This window comes from Chiloscyllium plagiosum, unplaced genomic scaffold (genome assembly GCF_037043375.1).
Source record: "Chiloscyllium plagiosum isolate Xiang-an unplaced genomic scaffold, Cpla_swu_hap1 HiC_scaffold_44, whole genome shotgun sequence".
NCBI classification, from domain to species: Eukaryota; Metazoa; Chordata; class Chondrichthyes; order Orectolobiformes; family Hemiscylliidae; genus Chiloscyllium; species Chiloscyllium plagiosum.
The window spans coordinates 25585936-25603736 of record NW_028270182.1 but is presented as its reverse complement, the minus strand read 5'-3'; the positions used below and the strand labels follow the sequence as shown (position 1 = coordinate 25603736).

Here is a 17801-nt window from a genome sequence, read left to right as displayed (position 1 = left end):
GCAATTACCAATCCAATAATAAGTACGAAACTATTGCTGACGTCCAAAATAACGTTTGTTCATCAAAAAGACACTTGGGGACATCTGCCATCCTCACGTGGTCTGCACGACATACTCACAGCAAAGTGATTGCCTTTCAATTACCCTCTGAAATGGCTGAGCAAGTTACTCAGCTCAAGGGCAGCTAGGGCTGGGCAAGAAAGGCTGGTCAGCCAGAGAAACCCACACCCCATACCTGATTTAAAATATAATCCATTAGGATGGTCCCACTGGAACCGTGCTGGAACCAGTGTCCTGGCCAATCATGTTAGTAGGCTTATGGACAGAGCTTCAAACTGACAGAGCGGATGCAGGGACAGGGTTCAGGTGAAAGGAGCTTTCCAAATCCAAATAGAAAAGGTGAAGCATCGGAACAACATGGGGATGTGGCTGAAGGCAATCAGAAAGGAACAGGATGGGACAAAGTTTAACTAAAACTGTACATCAGAGAATCGGTTTGTGACAGGAAATTGTAGGAAACGTATATTATGTTTTGTTTTGGAATGGACAAAGTCTCTGCAATTAGGTAGATGGATTTGTGACAGAGATAAAAGAGAGTTAGACACCAGGGTGACGTGGTTACAGGGTGAACAAAAGGTGGGCATAAAATATTCAATGATTTGCAACCTTGCGGAAATTCAGGCAAAAATGGACATCGCTATCAATAATGGATACCAAAGGCATTACAGAGAAAGCATTTGGCCGTAGATCATGAAGTAGAGTCAGTCTGAATGTAAATTACCTGCCAAGGTCACAAGCAGCAGAACAGTTTTCGGCCACCAAACAGCATTTCATTGCTCATAGCTGCATTAAACAGGAACTCATTGGAATTTTTAATAAAGGCATAATGACAATTCAGTGAAACTTCAAAATTCGTATAATCTGGCACAATCACACTGACAACAGTGATATTGGAAGGAGAGTTCGGACAATTGTTTTCAGTGTTTCTTTGAATAACACATAGTCACAGCCCTAGTTGCACAATGTCAGATCGACCGTTGTGTGATGAAACTTAGTGAATGAGTAATGTCACCTGGAGAGATCCTCCGGGAAATTGTGATAAAGTGCAGTTTAAAGAAATATAAAATGTTAAAGTGAATCACAGAAAGGACAAGCTACAATTAAAAACAAAAATAGCCAATTACATGAGTTTAAGAGGAGAACTAACCAAGGTAAATAGGCTAAAAAGACTGAAACGTGTGTGTAAATGAACAGTGGAAAACATTTGAAGGAACAGTGTAAAACACTCAAGAAAAGGACATTCCATTGAAACAGACAACCTCAACGAGAAACTCACACCTGTCCCTCACTCAGGACAAAATCGAGTATGAGGTTGAGAAGATCACCAAAAAGTATTTAAAATCCTGAAGTGAGAGAGGGTTTTAGGAGTAAGTGTTAAAGGGATTGCAAAGGGTTTGCTAGCAGGAGGGGGGCAGTGGGAAGGGGAATCATTGTCAGGGTTTAATGACATGTCAGGAACAGGGAAGGGGAAGGTGCTGGAGGTGGTGAGAGTGTTACAGAGAGTGGTCAGGGCCTGAATCGTCTTACAAAGCCAGTACAGATTGCTGCAGCTGGAGGGGTTTGCAGAGGTAGGGAGGGACATATGTATTTTTATTTATTCATTCATGAGATGTGGTTGTCACTGACTGGACTAACAGTCTTTGAGCCCACTGCTAATTACCCAGAGGGGTCCTCAGAGTCAGCCATATTGCTGTGGGTCTGGAGTCAAATGTTGGCCAGACCAGGTTAGAATATTTGATGTCCTTGCCTAAAGCAGGTAAGTTAACCATATGAGTTCTTCCTACTGATCAGCAATGCTTTTATGGTGGCCTGACCAATGTCTTGTACAGATACAACATGACATCCCAACTCTTACTCTCAATGCTCTGCCCAATGAAGGTAAGCATCCCAAACGCCAGCCTGTTTGCTTGTGACACAACTTTCAAAGAACTGTGTACCTGTGTCCCTGATTGACAACACTACCCAGGGCCCGAACATTAACTGTTCAAGTCCCACCCTGGTTTGTTTCACCAAAATGGAACACCTCACAGATATATAATTAACTCCATCTGCTATTCTTCACCCACTATCCCAGCAGTACTGTTCATCCTGTTGTATCATAGATAACCTTTTCCACTGACCACTTTGCCACCAATTTCAGTGTCACCCAAGAAGCTTACTTACCAGGAAACCAATATTCCCATCCAAACCATTTATCCAAATGACAAACAACAGGGGACCCACTACACCGCTGGTCACATACCTCCAGTCAGAAAAACAACATGTCTCCCATCACCCTCTGTCTCCTACCATCAAGCCCAATTTTGTATCCAGGTGACTAGCTCCCCCTGAACGCCATATCCTTTTACATTGATCTGAGCTTATTACCCACTTTACCATACGGAATGTAGAACACAGAACAGTACAGCACAGGACCCTTCGGCCATGATGCCATACCAACCTTTTATCCAACTGTAAGATCAAACTAATCTACATACCAGTCATTTTACTATCATTCATGTGCCGACCCAAGAGTCTATTAAATGTCCCGAAAGTATCTAATTTTACTACCACCGTTGTCAATACATTCCAACCACCTACCATTCTCTATCCTTTTATCCATCCTCCATTGACCTTAAAATTATACCCCCTTGTAATAGCCATTTATGCCATAGGAGAAAAAGTCTCTGACTATTCACTCTCTCTGTGCCTCTCATCATCTTGTTCAGCACTACCAAGTCGCCCGGCCCCTTTCTTCACTCCAATGAGCAAAGCCTTAGCTCCCTCAACCTTTCTTCATAAGAAATGCCCTCCATTCCAGGCAGCAACCTGGTAAATCTCCTGTGTACGCTCTCTAAAACTTGCACATTCTTCCTGTAAAGAGGGGACCAGAACTGAACACAATATTCCAAGTGTGGTCTCACCAGGCTGCTATAAAGATGCAGTAAAACCTCATGGCTCTTAAAATCAATCCACTTGCTCAGGAAAGCCAACACAACATATGCCTTTTTAACAACTCTATCGATCCGCGTGGCAACTTTGAAGGATCTATGGACATGGACCCCATGATCTCACTGTTCTTCCACACTACCAAGTATTCTGCCTTTCACCCTGTATTCTGCATTCAAATGCAACCTTCCAGAATGATTCACTTCACACTTTTCCAGATTGAACTCCATGTGCCACTTCCAGCCCATCTCTGCGTGCTGTCAATGTCCCATTGCAAACTACAACAGCCCTCCACATTACCCACCACTTCACCAACCTTCATTGACAAACTTACTAACCCACTATCAAACATCCACATGCACGTCATTTATAAAAATCACAAAGAGCAGGGTCCCAGAGCCGATTGTTACAGAACACCACTGGTCACTGAGCTTCAGGCTCAATACTGTCCATCTGCTGCCAAACTCTGTCTTCTCTGGGCCATCCAATCCTGTATCCAGACAGATAGATTTCCCTGTTTCCCATGCCTCCTCATTTTCTGAATGAGCCATCAACGTATTCTGCCATATCCTCAAAGAATTCAATAAGGTTTGTGAGGCATGACCTGCCCCTCACAAACCCATGCTGACTGTCTCTAATTTAACTATGGCTTTCCAAGTAGTCATATATCCTGTCATTAGTGTCCTCTCCAATAATCTGCACACCACAGACATTAGACCAAATCCATAATTCCCAGGATTCTACCTCCGTAACACGGCCTGGACTCCACAAATCTCCCATCTGCCATGTTCCCCAGAACGGCACTGGAGGGTGGCGGTGGTTACGGAGATAAGGACGAATATTAGGACAGGAGGATTTTGCAGACATTAGGAGGTTTGCAGTTTCAAAAGGAGGCTTCAGTAGTTATGAGGTTTCGTAGTGATGAAGGCATTTGAGGAGGGAGGGAGGGAGGACTGTAGGGAATTAAGAGTTTTCACAGTTTAGGTGTTTTCTTAGGACTGCAAGAGGTTACTGAGTTGGGGAGGGTGTAAGCACTGGTGGATATTACATAAACACATGGTTTTGGTTGCAATGGCAGGAAGAGGATGCAGGAAGCTGGAGAGTATGGGGTCTGAAAGAGGTTACACAAATGGGAAGAGTTTTCAGGAGTGGAGGTGTTTACAGAGATATCAATGGTCTGATCTGGAGCAGAGGACCCAGACTGGGAGGGATATGGGTAGGAGAGGTGGTTTCACAAGGTGGGAGGACCTTTGAGCCACAGGAGGTTACAGAAATGTGGAGGGCAACAGGGATGACAGGGGTTCATGGAGTTTGGAAATTTGGGAGGAATGGAGACATTTACAGGGATAAGGAAGTTTGTGGAACAGGGCTGAATCACAGACAGGGAGTGTTTTAGGGAGCTGAGCAGATTACAGAGATAAAGATGTTTGTATCGATTGGACGAACAAACAGAGATATGCAGGGTAGTCATGACTGAAGATGGTTATAGATATACGAAGGCTTAGGTTCTGCAAGTTGTTTAGACGTGGAGGATGTGGAATCTGGAATATTTTTCAGAGATTGGTGCAGGAAGCTTGGTTGGAGACAGATAAGGGAGCACAGCACTAACAGGAGGAGGTTGTAGAGGAGGGTGATGTTTACACAGATGGGGGTATAAAAGCTGGACAAGGTTATGGAGATGGGTAGATGGTGGAGACAGTGGAGGAGCTTACATTGACGGGGGCGGGGTGATAGTGACAGGAAGGTGTTAAATAGATAGTGGGATTTGTAGAAACTTGATTGGGAGAATCACAGGCATTGAAGTGAGTTCTACAGATCAGAAGTGCTGCAGAGACCTGAGAGGATTACACAGATAGGGATAGTGGTCGGGTATCCACAGACTGTTGGTGTTTAAGGGACTGGAAGAGGTTTTGTGGATAGGGAGGGCTGTAAGAGCTGCAGGAGCTTATGGAGAGTTGAAGAGTTGGAGCAGTTTATAGACGGAGGTTTCTCAGATAGGAGTAGATTACAGATAGTGAGGGTTGTGTGGCCTGAGAAAGTGAAAGAGAGGGAGAGTTTTCAGGTCTGGAAGAGATTACACTGACAGGGACCGTTGAAGAGAGTGAAGCAAAAATGCATGGAGAAGGTTACGCAGATAGGGAGGGATGTAGGGACTGAAGGTAAATACACAGACATGGAGGGTTATATTGTTAGACAGAGCTTAGAGGGATAGGGACTGGTGTGAGCATTTACACAGATAGGGAATGTTGTGTTTTGGTGATGGTTACACTGATAAAGACAGTGTTAGGGAGTGTTTCATGGACTACGGGAAGGGAAGATGTATTATGGGGAGGGGAGGAGATTGCAGACACAGAGATGACTGTCCGGTTGAAAAGAGCTTCTACAGACCCTCAGTGCTGTAAGGCTGGAGGGAGGTTACAATAGTGAGGGATACCAAGACTAAATTACTTCACTGATATAGAGCAAGGTTCAGCACATAACTGTCAAAGGGAAGTTGAGACAGTCCAAATGAGTTTCAGAGATATGAATGTTCATGGGAGTTTAAGGAGGGAACAGTGATTGGGAGTGGTGTAACAAATGGCAATAGTTATAGGGAGGGTTCTAAAAACAGGAAGAGGTGACAGTCATATCTTATCGATCTTTGTAAGGACTGGAGAAGCTTACATCGAAAAGGAGTGTCTTAGAGACTGGAGGAGATTACAGTGTTAAGGAGAATACTGGGGATGAGGCAAGGTTCAAGGGACAGGGATGGTTGGCAGGACTGGACAAAAATCTGAATAGAATCTCCACAGCCTGGAACCAGGCCATTCAGCCCAACCAGTCCATTCCAAACCTCTGAAGAGCATCTGACCCAGACCCACCCCTCTACCTATTCATTAAACCCTGCATTTCTCATGGTTAACTCACCTAAACCACACTTCATGATAGTCAATCCACTGATCGTGCAACGTTTGGACTGTGGGATGAAACCAGGGCGCCCGGGAAAACCCACACGATCAGAGGGAGAACATGCAAAGTCCACACAGACAGTCGGCCAAGGCTGGAATCGAAGCCAGGTCCTAGGCGCAGTGAGGCTGCAGTGTTAACCACTGAGCCATCCCTGTGTCTGATTATACAGAGCACTGCAGACATTAGACCAGGTTCCAAAGTTCACAAGAGTTTATTGGAAAAGGAGGAATATATAGTCAGGAATAGGACAAGGTTACATAGATGGTGTCCATGAGAGGAACTGGAGGAGGTTAACGCAATAGGGAGGGCTGTGGAATCTCCAGGCAATTAGAGATAGGGACGGTTGGGGAGACTGAATGAAGTTAGTACTACTCAGAGTTGTACACACTGGGTGAGGTTCCAGAGTTAGCAAGGATTCTATGGACTGGCTGTGTTTATAGAGAGAGACAGTTGTGTGAATGAAAGTTGTTACAACAATTGAGAGGAGGTTTCAGACACATGAATGGTTTTAGTGGATGCAGGATGTTCGAGAGCTAGAAAGGCTAGTACTGACTGGAAGTGGTCAGAGGTAAGGAACATTGTAGCGAAGGGAGTTTGTTACAGAGACAGAGAGGTATGGAAAGAGAGGGCAAGGTTACAGATATTGGGACGGTTCAAGTGGCTTCAGAACGTTACACAAAGGGAGGGTTGGCAGGAAACGCTACAGAACTGAAGGACTCTGTACAGAAAGGGAGGTGAAATGGATGGTGGAAGGTTAGAGGTAATGGGGTGCTGTAGGACAGGATGGAGGAGTGCTGTGAGGACTGGAGAAGGTTACAGTGACATCATGTGCTGCAAAGGCTGGAGGAAGGTACACAGATGGGGAGGTCAGTCAGGGCTGGATGTTACAGACAGAGTGGGCCGTAGGTGCTGGACAAGATGGCAAACATAAGGATTTTTGTAAAGTTTTGGCGATGGTGGTCATAAAAACTAGGTTTCAAAGTCATTTTGGAAAAAGAATAGTGCAGAAGTGAAGAGGCCAAATTTGGGGAAGCCCCCTAATTGTTATAATATCACTGTCACTGGGCATTCTCACTATCAGGAGAAAGGGTCTGGCAAACACAGACTGGGGTGATCTATTTGCAGTTACGTTCACATTCGGAAAGATGAAAAATGTTAAAGTGATACAGTGAGAATTCAGGGCCAGTGTGGTCCCTGAAGAGCGAATACTGGTCAAGCGATACTGTGAGCTGGATAAAGGAGGTACAGAATGATGGAAACAGGCGAAGCTCTTCAGAAGTATCAAGAGTGCAAGGGGGTCCTTAAAAATGAGTAGCAAAGAATGGCCATGAAATATCCTCATAAAATACTGTTAAGGAAAGGTCACAAGGTATTTTATGAGTATAGTTAGAGGAAGAGGATTCCCAGCTGAAGAGTGGGGCCTGTTAGAAACCAAAGGGACAATCTGTGCATGGAGCCAGACTAAGTAGGTGAGGTCTTCAATGAATACTTCCCATCTGTATTCACACAGGAGAAACACATTATAGCCACGGACTTCATTTTGGATAGTGAGGTTCTATAACCTGGTACGATCAATAACGAGGAGATATTAAATGTTTTCTTTGGCGTAAAGTTGGAGACAATCCCCAGTGCCCAATGAAATGTATCCTAGGCTGCTATGTGAGGTAAGGGAGGAGATTACTGGGGCCCTAGTGGATATATTTAATACTTTGCTGGCCACAGGTGAAGTGCCGAATGATTGGAGGATCGCTAATGTGGTTCCGTTATTCAGGAAGGGCAGCAGGGATAGGCCAGGTAATTACAGAACAGGGAAACTGACAGCAGGGGAAGGGACATTATTGGAAACAATTCTGAGGATGAATCAACACTTGAAAAGGTAGTGATCAACTCAGCTTAGTCATCACGGATTGAGTAGAGGAAGATACTGTCTGAGGAATTCAGTTTTTGAAGTGGTGTCTAAGAATATTGATGAGGGCAGTGCAGATGATGTGGGTTACATGGACTTGAATAAGGCCTTTGACAAGGTCCGTCATGGAAGGCTGATCCAAAGGTAAAGAGCCATTGGGATCCAAGGCAGGCTGGCAAATTGGATGTAAAATTAGCGGATAGACGTCTTTGTGTTTGAAATTCTTTCACCAGAGGTGTACCACAGGGATCTGTGCAGGAACCATTGTTGTTTATGATGTACATTAATGACTTGGATGTGAAAGCGGAAAGTGTCATTAGTCGGTTTGCAGATGACATGAAAGGTGAGGGTGTTGTTCACAGTGAGGGGGATGGTCTCAGGCTGCAGTCCGATGTCAATCAGAGAGAATCTGAGCAGAGCTTATTTCTGATCAATGTGAGGTAATAACTTGTGGGAGGTATGATAAGCAACGGACAGACATAATGAATGGTCAGTCCTTGCGGCGTACTGAGGAACACAGGGACCTTGGTGGATAAGTCCATTGATCCCTGAAGGGGTCAGCACAGGTAGGCATGGTGAAGAAGACACCTGAACTGGGAGCGGGAGGGAGACCCATATCCTGATGGGGTAAATTACTAGAGCTGCTTGAGAGGATATAAACTCGTCTGGCAGGGTATTGGACCTTAAACAGTTGTAAGGTCAGAACGAAGATTGAGGCTGGTACACAAGTTAATTTCAAAAGACAAGGCAGGCAAGAACATAACAGGGAATGGGAGGGGGGGGGAGAAACTGATGATTAAACTGCATTTATTTCATTGCAAGGGACCTGACAGCTAAGGAAGATGAAGTCAGGACATGGATTGGAACATGGGACTGGGATATTATAGTTATTACAGAAACACTGCTGAGGGAGGGGCAGGGCTGGCAGCTCATTGTTTCATGGTAGAGATGCTATAGGAAGCATCGAAGGGGAGGCAAGAGAGGATGTGTGGTGGTGGTGGGTTTTGATTGCATGAATCATCACAGCAGTACTTAGAGAGGATATTCCAGTGGGATCGCCCAATTAAGCTATGTGGAACTCAGAAATAAGAACGTGTCATCACTTTGATACGATTGTCCTACTAACCGCGAATAACCAGTGGCAGATTGAGGAACAAATATGCTGGGAGATCTCAAATATCAATCATAATAATAGGGCTGTAATTTTAGGGATTTTTTTCAACTTTCCAAACTTAGACTGGGACTGCCAGTGTTCAGCGTTTGCAAGGGAGGAATTTGGTAATTGCGTTCCAGAAAACTCCCAGTCAATATGTAAACGGTCTGAAAAGAGAAAGGGACAAAACCTGACCACTCCTTGGGAAACAAGATCGGGAAAGGGACTGAGGTGTTAGTGGGAACGCATTTTGCTAAAGCAACCACAGTTCTACCAGTTTACAAATAGCTCTAGAAAAGGACAGGCCTGATCCACAAGTTCAGTTTATAAAACGGGGCCAGCCCAATTTTGATAGTATTAGCCAGGAACTTTCAAAAGGTGACTGGGGAGTGTATGTGCAGGGAAAGGGACGTCTGGCAAGTGAGAATATTTTAAAAGTGAGATAATTTGAGCGTTCAGCGCCAACATGTTCCTGTTTGTGTGTAGGTCAATGCTGACAGCATTTGGAAACACTGGCTGTATATTGAGGGTCTGGTCACGGAAAAGGGGGCAAATGTCAGGTATAGCCAGCTGGATCAAGGGAATCCCTGAGGATCACAGGGGCTGTAGGAATACACTTTGGGTAGAAATCAGGAATGCAGAAAAGATACATGAAAAAGCCTCGGCAGAGAAGGATAAGGAGATTCCAAAAGTGATTGTATAAAATATTAAAAGTAAACGAGTACCTCAGGCCAAAATTGGGGCCCTTAAATATCAATGAGACAATTCATGTGTGGATCTGCAGGATATTTATTAAGACCCTAAACAAATTTTTCACTCCAGAATTTACTGTGGACAAAGACTGGGGAACTCAGGGAACAAGAGTAATACATTAGACCACAATTTGAGTTCTCTGCAATTCCAGTCACCCTGCTATAGGAATGATATTGTGAAATTTGAAAGTGCTCATAACAGATTTACAAGATGTTGCCAGGGTTGTTGCTGAGTAAGCTGGGGTTATTTTCCGTGGAGCATCGGAGACTGAGGGGTGACCTGACAGAGGTTTATATAAACATGACGGACATAGATTGGGTAAACATTCAAGGTCTTTTCCCAGGGGTTAGGATGTCCAAAACTAGAGGGCATAGGTTTAAGGTTAGAGGGGAAAGGTTTAAAATGAACTGAAGGGACAGCTTTTTCATGCACATGGTGATGCGTGTATGGAATGAGCTGAGACAGAAAGTAACAGAGACTGATATTATGACAACATTTATAAGGTATTTGGATGGGAATATGAATAACAAGGGTTTTGAGGTAAATGGGATGGATGTGTTAGATCTCCTGGTCAGCATGGACGAGTTGGACCGAAGGCTCTGTTTCCATGCTGTCCATCTCTATGACTTGAAAAGAGTGTATGTTTTAGAAGAGGTGGTGCTGGAGGTTTTAAACACAAATGTATTGAAAGCCCTAGGACTTCATTAAGTGTATCACAGAACATTGTGGGATGCTAGGCAAGAAATGGTGGAGCCCCTAGCAAAGGTATTTGTACCATCAACAGCCAAGTGTGAGGTTCTGGAAGGCTGGAGGGTGGCATAGTGGACAGTGAAGGAGATTTGCTAAGATTACAAAGGGACCTTGATAATATGGGTGAATGGGCTGAAAAACCGTAGATGGTATTCAATCTGAATAAATGCATCAAATACATTTAGTACAACAAACAAGGGTAGAGCTTATACAATTAATGTTCGGGCCTCAGTTAGTGTTTTAGTGCAGAGAGACCTCCAGATTCAGTTACATAATTCTTGAAGTTTGCATCACAGGATGGATAAGACAGTATGTTTGACTATTGCGCAGTCCATTGAGTGTAGGATTTGGGACGTCATGTTGAGATTGTATGGACATTGGTGAGGCCTCTTCTGCAATACTCCATCCAGTTGTGGCCGCCCAGTTATAGGGAGGATATTATTAAGCTGCAGGGGTTCAGACGAGATTAATCAGGATGTTGCTGGGTATGGAAGGCTTGAGATTGAAAAATGGCTGGATAGGCTGAGTCCTTTTAATGAAAAAAAGTGATATATAGATCAATTTAATGGTAGGTACCTTTTCTTCAGGGTGGGGGATCCTCAAGAGGAGAGACCACATTTTCAAAGTTAGGAGAGAGATTTAAAAAAAACATGGGGGCAAATTGTTACACAGAGGGTGGTTTGAGTGTGGAATGAACTTCCTGAGGAAGGCGTGCATGTGGGTACAATTACAACGTTTAAAAGACATTTGCATGAGTATGTGAACAGGAATGGTTTGGCGGGATTTGGGCCAGCAACAGGCAGCTGGGATGAGTTTAGTTTGAGATTATGGTGGGTATCAAGTGAAGGGTCAGTTTCCATACTTTATGGCTCTATGACAAGAATATGGTTTCATTCCATTATTTAAGAAAGGCTGCCATAGAAAACCAGGGAACTAAAGAGCAATTAGCCTAATGGTGGGTAAGTTGTAGAAGTGATTCTGCCAGACAAGAGTCACATTCATTTGGAAAAGGCAAGGATTGATGAAAGATAGTCAGCACGGCTTTGTGCGTACAAAGTCAGGTCTCATTAACTTGATACTTTTGTTGAAGTGGTGACCATACATTGTCTACACTAAAGTCAGCAGGGTCTTTGACAGATTTACTGGTTCGTAAGATTAGTTCACATGGGATCAGGGGGAACTAGCCAACTGGATACAAAATTGGCTTGACAATAGGAGACAGAGGGTGGTGGGAAAGCGTTGTTGTTCAGACTGGAGGCCTGTGACCAGCGGTGTGCCAGAAGGTTCAGGGCTGGTTCCACTGATATGCATCACCTACACAAAAGGTTTGGTTGAGAATATAGGAGTCATTGTTAGTAAGTTTGTAGATGATCAAATTAATGGTGTAGTGGGCAGTGAATACAGTTATCGAATGCAGTGAATACACTGACCAACTGGGCCAGTGGACCAGGTAATGAAAGATGGCGTTTAATTCAGGTTTTGGATTTTGTTAAGACAAACCAGGGATGAATGACACAGTTAATGGGAGGGTCCTGGCCACTGTTGTCGAACAGTGAGAGACCAAGGGGCACAGTTACAGGTGGACAGGGTGGCGAAAGTGGCATTTAGGACACTTGCCGTCATTGTCCAGCGCTTTGTTAGAGATATTTGTAACATTGTCCTAAATAGTTCTCTTGGGCAGAGGAGGCTACGGAGTGACGTTATAAAGTTTTACAAAACCATACCTAAGAATGGTGAATAGCCAAGGGGAAGTGAGTCTAAAACTAGAGGCTATAAACGGGAGGTGAGAGAGCAAAGATTTAAAGAGGGAGCTGAGGGGCAACATTATCTACGGAGGATGGTGCATAGATGAAATGGACTGCCAGAGGCACATGGGAGAAACAAGAATAGTTACAACATGGAAAAGACATTTGGGCAGGAACATGGAGAGGTACATTGAGAGGATAAGGTTTGAAGAGAAAAGGGCCAAACGCAGGCAAATGAGATTCGTTCGATATAGGAAACCTGGGCAGCATTGATGAGTTGGACCACAGGTTCTGTTTCCGTGCTGTATGACTTTGTATCCAGTTAAAGAGGATTACAGTACCGAAATAAAGCATGTTGTAGACACTGAAGCAATTTACAGCAATAGGGATGGTAATCTAGAATGCAGTACCTTTCAAATATGTGGAGGGAGTACAGGGAAGGGAGGAGGTTACAGGGACAGGAACTGTTATAGGAGTTACAAATTAATGAAGACACTGGTGCACAAGCCATGCCATAGACACAGTGTTACAGGGTACTGAGTCTTAGTGCAGTGTTGGAGGGAAAACACAGAAGAGAAAGATCCCAGGCAGCATTCCCAACATCTTGTGGGAGGCCTGCTTTAACCTCTGTTGTACTGATGCTCAATAAGACAGCAGAGGCCTGAATTGATAGCTCTGAACTCCCGATGCTGTCTCACAATGCAAGTTAAAGTAGACATGGTGATTGAGCATGGGGTGTGTCTGTACAATGCTCCCCCTCCAGCACTGCATCTGTGTCATGTCTTGTTTGCCAATGTTTGGAGCCCTCTCATTGCTCCCTGTTCTGTGCACTGTGAGTGATCTTACCTCACTACAGGATTTATTGAAGGCTCCAGATCTCCCTTCCCTTTTTCTCTTTGGCTGATCAGACATCTTCAATGTGGTGACAGACGAGACACCAAGCAGATGGAAAGTCTATTGAACCAGGAACTTCCTGAGTACCTACAGGAGACAGAGAAATAGACAGAATGGGACATTAGAATGATGCAGTGAGGGTTACACAAGGAGAATGGCACCGAGTCCCACAGAGATCTGGAAAATCCCAAACTCCATCCCTGCTCTGTGTTGCTGTGTCTTTCTGGAGTGTAGAATTCTGTTGACCCAGGATCTAGAATAACTGCAAGAGCAGGAGACACTGACAGAGGCAGCAATTAGACCCACACAGTGAGGGATACCACAGGGAGAGATACTGAGTGACATCACTAGAGTACTGGAAGGTGTCAGGATCACAGAATCATGGGTTTAGCTTCATGATGCACTGGTTTCAGGGATGAGCAACCAGTGAGAAGGTGAAGTGATGCCCTAGTGGTAATATTGCTAAAGCATGTATCCCAAACCACAGCTAATGTTCAGGGGAGACAGATTTGAATCCCACCATCAGAAATAGTGGAATTTCAAATCAATAATTTAAAAAATAGTATGTAACAATCCACAAATAAGTACAAAAAAACCCAAACACTTATCCTTTAGATAAGGATATCTGCTCAGCCTCAGGTGGTCTGCACGACATATCCACAGCAAAGTGTTTGCCTCTCAATTACCCTCTGAAATGGCCGAGCAAGTTACTCAGCTCCAGGGCAGCTAGGGCTGAGCAAGAAAGACTGGTCAGCCAGAGACACCCACATCCCATACCTGATTTAATAAATAATCCATTAGGATGGCCCCACTGGAACTGTGCTGGGAGCAGTTTCCTGGCCAATCATGTCGGTAGGTTTATGGACAGGGCTTTCAACTGACAGAGAGGATGTAGGGACAGGGTTCAGGTGAAAGGAGCTTTCCAAAACCAAAAAGAAAAGGTGAAACATTGGAACAGCATGGGGATGTTGGTGAAGGCAAGCCGAAAGGTACAGGATGGGGTAGCGATTAACTAAAACTGTACATCAGTGAATCGGTTTGTGACAGGAAATTATGGGAAAGAGGAAATTATGACTTTTTTTGGAATGGACGAAGTCTCGTCAATAAGGTAGATGGATTTGTGATGCGATGATAAGAAGAGATTTAGACACCAGAGAGACATGGTTCCAGGGTGAACAAAAGGAGGAACATAAATATTCAATGGTTCACAACCTTGCGGAAACTCAGGCAAAATGGGTAACACTAACAATAATGGGTAACAAAGGCATTACAGAGAAAGCATTTGGCCTCAGATCATAAAGTAGAGTCAGTCTGAATGTAAATTCTGACTACTACTTGCCAAGGACACAAGCAGCAGAACAGTTTTTAGCCACTGAACAGTATTTCATTGCTCATCACTGCATTGAACAGGAACTCATTGGAATTTTTAAACTCAGGCATTGTGATAATTTTGGGAAACTACAATTTTCGCATAATCTGGGACAGTCAGATGGACAACTGTGATATTGGAAGAGGAGTTCCATGAATTTTTTTTCAGTCTTTCTTTGAATAACACATTGGGCAACTGGCGAGGGATGTAACTATCTCAGAGCGACTGTTGTGCAATGAAACTTAGTGAATGAGTCATATCACCTTAAGAGATCCTCTAGGAAATTGTGATAAGTGCAGTTTTAAGAAATATAATGTTGTAAAGAGACTCACAAAGGACAAGTTACAACTAGAAATGAAAATAGCCAATTACTTGAGTTTGAGCAGAGAAGTGACTAAGGTAAACAGGCTAAACAGACTGAAACATGTGTCTGTAAATGGACAGTGGAAAACATTTGAAAGAAACACTCAACAAAAGGACACTCCATTGAAACAGACAAAACCTCAGCAAGAAATTCCCACTGGTCCCTCACTCGGGACAAAATGTATCATATTAGATTATCAGGCTGAGAAGATCACCAAATATTACTAAAAATTCTGCAGTGAGGGAGTGTTTAGGAGTAAGTTTTAAAGGAATTACAAAGGGTCATCTAGCAGGAGGAGGTCAGATGGAAGAGGTACCATTGTCAGGGTTTATTGTCAGAAAAGGAACAGGGAGAGATGAAGGGGATGGAGGTGGTGAGAGTGTTACAGAGAGTGGTCAGGGCCTGAACGTTGTTACAAAGTCAGTACGGATTGCTGCAGCTGGAGGGGTTTGCAGAGGGTGGGAGGAGCATATGTATTTTTTTTTATTTATTCATGGGATGTGGGTATCACTGCCTGGACTAGCATTCTTTGCCCCCACTGGTAATTACCCAGAGGGCAGCTCAGAGTCAGCCATATTGGTGTGGTCTGGAGTCACATGCAGGCCAGACCAGGTTAGAATGTCAGGTGTCCTTCCCTAAAGCAGGTAAGTGAGACAGATGAGTTCTTCCTACTGATCAACAATGTTTTTATGGTGGCCTCACCGATGTTTTGTACAGATTCAACATGACATCCCAACTCCTACTCTCAATGCTCTGCCCAATGAAGGTAACCACCCCAAACGCCTGCTTCACCAGCCTGTCTACCTGTGACACCACATTCAAAGAACTGTGTACCTGTATCCCTGGGTTTCTGATTGACCACACCACCCAGGGCCCGAGCATTAACTGTACAAGTCCCACCGTGGCTTGTTTCACCAAAATGGAACACTTCACATTTATCTAATTAAACTTCATCTGCTATTCTTCAGCCCACTACCCCAGCAGGACTGTTCATCCTGTAGAATCACAGATAACCTTCTTCACTTCCACTTTAACAACAATTTCAGTATAACTCAAAATAAAATCTTACTTTCCAGGATACCAATATTCCCATCCAAACCATTAGTCCAAATGACAAACAAAAGGGCACCGCTGGTCACATGCATCCAGTCAGAAAAACAACATGTCTCACATCACCCTCTGTCTCCTACCATCAAGCCCAGTTTTGTATCCAGTTCCCTCACTCCTCCTGAATGCCATATCCTTTTACATTGATCTGAGCTCATTGCCCACTTTACCATACGGGACAAAGAACATAGGACAGTGCAGCACCAGACCCTTCAGCCATGATGCCATGCCAAGATTTTATCCGAACGCAAGATCAAACTAACCTACACACCCTTCATTTTATTATCCACGTGCCTATCCAGAAATATATTAAATGTCCCTAGTGCATCTAACTTTACTGCCACTAGCAGTGCATTCCATTCGCCCACCACTCTGTATGTAACGAACCTACCTCTGAAATCTCCCCTTAACCACTCGCTAATCACCTTAAAATTACACCCCCTTGTAATAGCTATTTATGTCAGGGTAAAAAGTGTCTCTCACTATTCACTCTTTCTGTGCCTCTCATCATCTTGTTCACCTCTGCCAAGTCACCCCTCACACGTTTTCACTCTAATGAGAAAAGCCTTAGCTCCCTCAACCTTTCTTCATAAGATAGGCTCTCCAGACCAGGCAGCATCCTGGTAAATCTCCTCTTTACCCTCTCTAAAGCTTTCACATCCATCCTGTAATGAAGAGACCAGACTGAACACAATATTACCAGTGGGGTCCAGCCTGGGCTCTATAGAGCTACAGCATAACCTCGCGGCTTTAAAACTCGATCCCCCAGCTAATGAAATCCAACACAATATATTCCTTCTTAACAAGCCTATCATGTTGGGTGGCAAGCTTTGAGGGATCTCTGGACCTGTTACCCAAGATCCTTCTGTTCCTCCACATGCCAAAGATCCTGCCTTTAACATTGCATTCTGCATTCAAATTCAATCTTTCAAAATGAATGACTTCACACTTTTCCAGATTGACTTCCATCTGCCACTTGTCAGCCCAGCTCTGCATCCTGTCATTGCCCTGTTGCAACCTACAACAGTCCTCCACACTATTCACCACTCCACCAACACTTGTGTCATTGGCAAACTTACTAACCCACTCTTCCACTCACACATCCAAGTCATTCATAAACTCACAAAGAGCAGAGGTCCTGGAACCTATCCCTGCAGAAAAACACTGGTCACAGCTCCAGGATGAATGCTTTTCACCTGTCATCACCCTATGTCTTCTGGGGGCCATAAATTCCATATACAGACAGACAGGTTTCCCGGCAACCCATGTCTCTGTACTTTCTGAATTGAGCCTAAAAGGTGTTTTGTCACTTTCTCAAAAGATTCAATAAGATTTATAAGGCATGATCAGCCCCTTACAAAGCCATGCTGACTATCTGTAATCAAACTATGGTTTGCCAAGGAATCATAAAACCTGTCTCGGAGTCCTCTCCAATAATCTGCACACCACAGACATAAGACTGACAGGTCTGTAATTCCCAGGATTATCCCTATTCCATTTCCTGAACAAGGGAATAATATTTGCAACTCTCCAATCATCTGGTCCGACTCCAGTGAACAGTGAGGGTGCAAAGGTCATCGCCAAAGTGCAACAATCTCTTCACTCGCTTCGTGCAGTAACTTTGGGCATATCCCATCTGGTTCAGCGGACTTATCTATCTTTATCTTTTACAAAATTCTCAGCATATCCTCATTCTTAACAGCAACCTGTTCACATATATCAGCCTGTTTCAGGCTGTTCTCACAAATGTCCCTCTCAGCAGTGAATACTGAGGCATAGGATTCATTAAGGTCCTTCCCTACCTCCTCCGACTTCAGGCACTA

General features: G+C 44.0%; 1 long non-coding RNA gene across 1 annotated transcript in view; it reads right to left on the bottom strand.

Moving 5' to 3' along the window:
• LOC148137368 (uncharacterized) overlaps nucleotides 1–17801 on the bottom strand; it is a 138020-nt gene that overhangs the window by 43826 nt on the left and 76393 nt on the right. Inside the window, exon 8 of the long non-coding RNA XR_015754331.1 lies at nucleotides 13091–13225. This is a non-coding gene — a long non-coding RNA (uncharacterized LOC148137368). The remainder of the gene's footprint in view (nucleotides 1–13090; nucleotides 13226–17801) is intronic.